We start from the raw sequence: 6,741 nt of genomic DNA on the forward strand, positions 1-6,741 counted from the left end.
ACTGAAGAGGGATCTGTCAGGTCAAGATGTCTTTCATACTAGCATAGATATGTCAACTTTTATGCATACGGATTATCCACAATTTCATTTTTAGTGCAATAAACTATATATTATATCTTTATTAATGTCTAGTAATGGCAATATATTTTCCCCCACAAATTTTGTACTTTGAGTGCAAATATTGACTACTGGAATTAGGGAATTTACAACAATAATAGTTGAGTTTACAACAGGGACTGGCATTTTCACAAGTGGTTTTTTTCAAATATAACTAACCATCATGCTAGTCTGTCTAGTGTGTTCACAACTGGGTTTATATAATTTGCAATAGATGATAGGGAATTGACAAGACAAACTAGTGTTTTCACAAATGCAAATTTCCACAATAAACTGTAAGCCATCACACTAGAGTTTGTCAAGTGTGTTCACAACTAGACTTAGACAATTTACAATAGTCGTTAGAGAATTCACAAGACAGACTAGTGTTTTTGTAAGTGTAAATTTTCACAATGAACTGTGAACTATCAAGCTTGAGTCTATCAAGTGTGTTCACAATTGGGCTTAGACAATTTGCAACAGGCGTTAGAGAATTCACAAGACGAAACTAGTGTTTTCACAAGTGCAAAATTTCACAATGAACTATAAACGATCATGCTAGAGTCTGTTAAGTGTATTAACAGCTGGGCTTAGACAATTTGCAATAGGCGTTAGGGAATTCACAAAAGGAACTAGTGTTTTTGCAGGTGTAAATTTCACCATAAACTGTTAACCATCATGCTAGTATCTGTCAAGTGTGCTCGCAACTATGTTTAGACAATTTGCAATAGGCGTTGGGGAATTTGCTAAAATGATATGTGCATTATAATAGAAACTAGGGAATTTGCAAAATCAATACATTAACTAACAATAGAAATACGTCCATTCACAAGTGAATAAAGTCTTTCATACATTTACAGTTTTACCAGCCAATTTCAGTGCAGTACTTGGGATAGCTTGTCATCAAGTATCGTCATGAAATATTTCAACTATCAATTCATCATACAAAAAAGATTCCAAGCCACCACCAAAAATACTAAATGGGTTGTCATAGCTACTTCCTCAATCTATAAAAAAAAATACATATTGAGGTTCATTCATGTACAAAAGTAGCTATATATTAGACCCAAAAAGTACTATTATTAGCAATAAAGTCACACAGGGTTCAAGTTACTATAAGTCTTTCTTGTGACCACCTTCACCATATCTTGAGCAATGATACACTTTCTTATCCTAAAATTATGATTCAATCCTCCTAACTTTAGGCCTTCCAGGATGGTGAGTAGTCAATGGTGGTTGTAGAAAGATAGTTGATGAGTATTCTTCATATTGAAGGGAATCTGGTAAGAATGTCATGTATCTTAACTGAGATCATAAGTGTACTATAAATTTTTTCTTAAGCTAAAAGTAAAAATCAATAATCCACATATGCATATATATACCATATATGTTCTTGATTGCGGCATACAAGCAGTCCTGACATCTGCCAACCTTTGCAAGTGCATTCAGGTAATATAAGATTTACCCGCATATCAATGTTTCCCCACCTGATCCTAAATGTGTTCATTCCATAATCTTGTACATCCATTCTTCTTCTGGTCTAGCCACATGATCCATCAATTTTTTCTTATATTAGGTCCCACACCATTGGTCCAATTTGTCATTGCCTCTTTGCTGTTGCACATCTTTTTTGCTAATTTTTCCCTATATTCATGTATCAAGAAAGTAATGCCGTGCTTCCTCTCATGAACTAGCCATTAAAGGATTCAACTAGGTTATAGTGATATTATCCCACCTCTTGTAAGAAAATTTGCTTTGTGCCCAATGCTTAATGTCTCCATTCCTTTGTAGCCATTCTCCCAGTTCTGAACAAAATCTCATTAGCTTCTCCATACTACAATCAAAGTCTCTATCAAGTCTTACATATGAAATTGAATCAAATAATTTCAAAGCAACTTCCTTTGTTTGTTTATTGGTCTTCATCTTTTCCCTGTTATTTTAAGAACTTAGCACTGTAATTCTCTTTCATATGATGATAAAAAAAAGCATGGCCATCTCCTCCAAACACAAACTTGCACTGTACTTTTCATTATGATCCTAAATGTGTTCATTCCATAATCTTGTACATCCATTCTTTCTGGTCTAGCCACATGATCCATCAATTTTTTCTTATATTAGTAGTCCCCACACCATTGTCCAATTTGTCATCGCCTCTTTGCTGTTGCACATCTTTTTTGCTAATTTTTCCCTATATTCATGTATCAAGAAAGTAATGCCGTGCTTCCTCTCATGAACTAGCCATTAAAGATTCAACTAGGTTTATAGTGATATTATCCCACCTCTTGTAAGAAAATTTGCTTTGTGCCCAATGCTTAATGTCTCCATTCCTTTGTAGCCATTCTCCCAGTTCTGAACAAAATCTCATTAGCTTCTCCATACTACAATCAAAGTCTCTATCAAGTCTTACATATGAAATTGAATCAAATAATTTCAAAGCAACTTCCTTTGTTTGTTTATTGGTCTTCATCTTTTCCCTGGTTATTTTTAAGAACTTAGCACTGTAATTCTCTTTCATATGATGATAACAAAAAGCATGGCCATCTCCTCCAAACACAACTTGCACTGTACTTTTCATTAAGTTGTACCTATCTAGTACTATTATTAATTCCAATAATCTAGTAATATCCTTTATGTTACTCAAAAACTATGCCCACTCTTCAAAAGTCTCATCCCTAACAATTACATATACAAGTGGAAATAACTTGTTATCTACATCATATACTTATGCTCCCAATAAAATCTCTCTGTACAGACTACTCAAGTAGCATCAATCCATATAATATAAGTCTAGCACCTTCCAAAAACCCTTTTATTACAGTAGTGATATACAATAAATACAGCTTGAAATCTATTATTGATGATGTAATCTACTTTGCTATAGTCTCTGGATCAGTTTGTTTTAGCCTTTTACATATTTAAGGGATTAACATATAAGAATTATTTGGATGACCATGAATATGCGACAATGCTTTCTCTTTTACCCTATATGCTTGTTGGTAGTGGAGGCTCAACCTATACTCTATTTCTAAATCTTGTCTAATGTTGTTTGGATATTTGTCTATGCTCGAACTCAACTCATCTACATTCACTTCTGAAATAATCTGGACTTCTTCTTCTTCTGGGAGACAACTAAGTTATCTTGTATGGAGTGTAAGTGTTCACTGTCAAATCTTCTTACAACTAGGAATGTATTCTTCTTGTCTACACCATATGCTGAAATTTTCTATGGAAACCATCCACACAGCACTTGACAATAATCTTATGCTTATCATTCTTTACAAATCGGTATGCAAACTTGTGTGCAAGGCTATATTTATATAATGATTCTCTAAAATGTGTAGCATTAACAAAAATTTGACCTTTTGAAATTAACAAATCTGTCCACTTTGAAGAATTCATCACTAGCATTGGGGTTGGCAACATTTCTGCACCTAGACTTCCTATGTTGGACCATCTTTTCCCTCTTTCACAATCCATATTGGTTTTGGCACACCTTCTATTGGAGATGTGTTCAGGTTATCTATATCCACATCCAATACAGTTAGAGATATTGACCTTATAAAAGAAGGTTCGACCAAATCATCTACCTTGCATACACAAATACAAGTTCTAAGTTTTACGATTAAGTTTATGAAAATTATACCAATCTCTTATCATATACAAAAAATCTAAATAAACATGCCCACTTACTCTTGTGCACTGTCCAACTATGACACTAGTCTCAAGTCTTTCTCATTGTTGCAAACATAAACATGTCCACTTTTATCATTGTACTCAATTAATTGTCCTACTCCAATATCATCAACAAGGTCCAAAAATATTTTCCTGTCAAAACTAACTATGTACTTCATTTTATATTGACCACTGCTTGGCCAAACATCATCTGCTACCATCTTCTCTAATCAATCTTCTACTTATAATACCCACTTCATATACCATTTTTCATTCTGAGGTCTTCACAAATTTTCATCCCATATGGAAGATGCAAAATAATTGTTTCCCTCCACTAGTAGCCATTTATAATAATCTATAGCTACACATCATTCAACTATCAATTTGAATCAACTTTTAATAATAATATACAGTATAGGTTAACAATAGGAATTTGTGATTTTACAATAGAAATACGAGTTTTCACACATTAAATTGTTATTTTCCTACACAACTGTAATTTGCAAATTTACAATCCGAATACATATTTTCACAACTTTAAGTTACCATTTCTCTGCACATTTACCTTTCATATTACCCATTTCAACACATTCACCCATTTCCCTTCATTCTTTCCCTCCCTATTTCTCCCTCAAGTTCCTTCACATGCATTACAATCAGTGTTCACCCATTCTCACCCACTTTTCAAAAATCACTAACACCTCATGTTTATTAACTTCAAGCAAGAAGACAATAATAATCTCTTTCTAAACTTAAAAACGCCATCAGATTTTTCCTCCCCACTACATACTTATCCATGCATTTAAACACTCATTTCTATATTATTCAACTATCACAACCCAACTATGCTTAACAAGTAAGCTCAAAAAATGAAAATTTTGGAAAAAAATATTTTACCTCACACACCAAGCACCAAAGATGATCAAAATGCCACTCCATAAGGTAGTTACGGCTTCTGTCACTTCCATCAACACTAACGGTGACTTCCCACAAACGACTGACAAATGCACCTTCAGATTGACCATTACTCACTACATTTTTTCAGCTCATTCTCATCAATCACCTCCCTTCATCACTGCATGGGTATGGGAACAACTAGCGTCAAGTTCTCCTTTGTCCCCCTTTCTTCTTGCTTTTCGACACATCACATTTCATAGGGCATTTCTATAAAATGGGTTGTGTAATTAATTTCAGTTTGTCCCTGGGGTCCTTCAATGAAATTTTTGAATCCTTCAATGAAATTTCAGAATTTTTTTAGGGCTATTTGAAATTAATTGCTAACTGTGGTCCTTAGTTAAAATTTTCCAAAAGCAAAAACATTAGGGTTAAATTTAAACTTTGAAATGTCAAAAAGTTACCTATAATTAACCCAAAATTTTAAAAAGTTTTGTATAGTTAGCCTAAAATTTATAAATTAATTATCTAATTTCTATATTTATATCAAAAGAAATAATACATATTGAATTAGGTTAAACAAAGCACACAACACTTTCACTTAATATGGCTAACATACTAGATCCGATTATATTTATTGGACAAACAAATCAGTTTTTTCACCTTGAGGAATAGGTATTAATGACTTGAGATTATAAACAAGATTAAGTATATGAGCAAGATGAACAAGCTTGCTGAACATATCAAACCTAAAAACTCTCAAGTCTCAAAACTTGAACTCACATAATCCACATCAAATCTTTAAAAAAAACTTATTGTTAGATTCAAAAGAAAAAAAAATACTCTTCCAATCCTAAATATAACATTTATTTTGTAATGTAAATTATACTATAAAATGAGTCTTATATTTAAGATAGGAGGAGTATAATTTTCAATTTCTTTAATAATTTTTTTAAAGTTACTCACTACTACAGAAAAGATCTTTCACAATGCTAATTTACGATGGTCATTAGAAAAAACACTGTAAAAAAATGACAATAGCATTTTTGTAATATAGGAAAGTAAATTTTACTTTTCACGATGGTTACTTAAAAAACTGTCGTGAAAAGTATTTTTAACGGTGGTTTTTAAATAACCGGCTTAAAAAGAAAAATGCTGTAAAAAAAATTTTAGTGGCAGTTTTTTTAATACCCTTAAAAGCCTAAAAAATCTATCAAAATTTTAAAACCATATCCATCACACGATAGTTTTCACTTTTCAGAGTTAGAGCTCATTGTCCCCTGTTACCTCCTCACTCAATTTTCTCTCCTTCTCCTACCTTTATTGGCCTTTATCCTTTGCTTCTATCATCTCTGCCATGTTCTTCCATCACCGTTGCTATCATTGTTGCCGTCACTATCGTTGTTGTCGTCACTGTCACTGTTGCTATTGCCTCATCCCTCTTCATTCTTATTTATAAGTTTTTCACCCTTTCTCCTCTATTCTTTCCATGTGTTTCATAGTTTTTTGTGGTTTAGAGAGATACCAAGATGAGAACTTTCTAGAGTGAGTTAGACTAGGTTTCTCTCTCTTGGGACTCATGCACATGTGCTCTATGGTGAACTCAGGTCAACAGAATGTTCCCCCGGTCTAACCTACGACCGATAAAAATAGACAGAAACAAAAAGAAAAAGGTTGAAGAATGTCGTACTACTATAATGGACAATCATATGGAGGAAAAAGCTCAGGATAATGATGGCGAACCTGTGGACAGAGCTCAACAAAATGCAAAAAGCAGAGACAATGGAAAAAGTCAAATATGTCGAATAATTCTCATCCTATCATGCCTCACTAATGGGTTTCAACGGAGTGGCTCATTGAGATTGTCCTATGGAAGAGGACGACCTACTCAATACCGAGGAGAGGTGTTCTGGAAATTACCAAAGGCATCGAAGGAGGTCAAGAAGTTGATAGAGATATATCCAGTGGTACCTATCACTCAAGAAGAATTCAACGAGTGGTGTGAACCACGGAATTGTACTTTGATTTTGATGATCTTGGGTCGTAAATTTGACCTATTCATGCTTAGAGACTATTTCA

The sequence above is a fragment of the Neltuma alba genome, unplaced genomic scaffold (genome assembly GCF_004799145.2).
Source record: "Neltuma alba isolate B1F8T4 unplaced genomic scaffold, ASM479914v2 tig00012039_pilon, whole genome shotgun sequence".
Taxonomy (NCBI): domain Eukaryota; kingdom Viridiplantae; phylum Streptophyta; class Magnoliopsida; order Fabales; family Fabaceae; genus Neltuma; species Neltuma alba.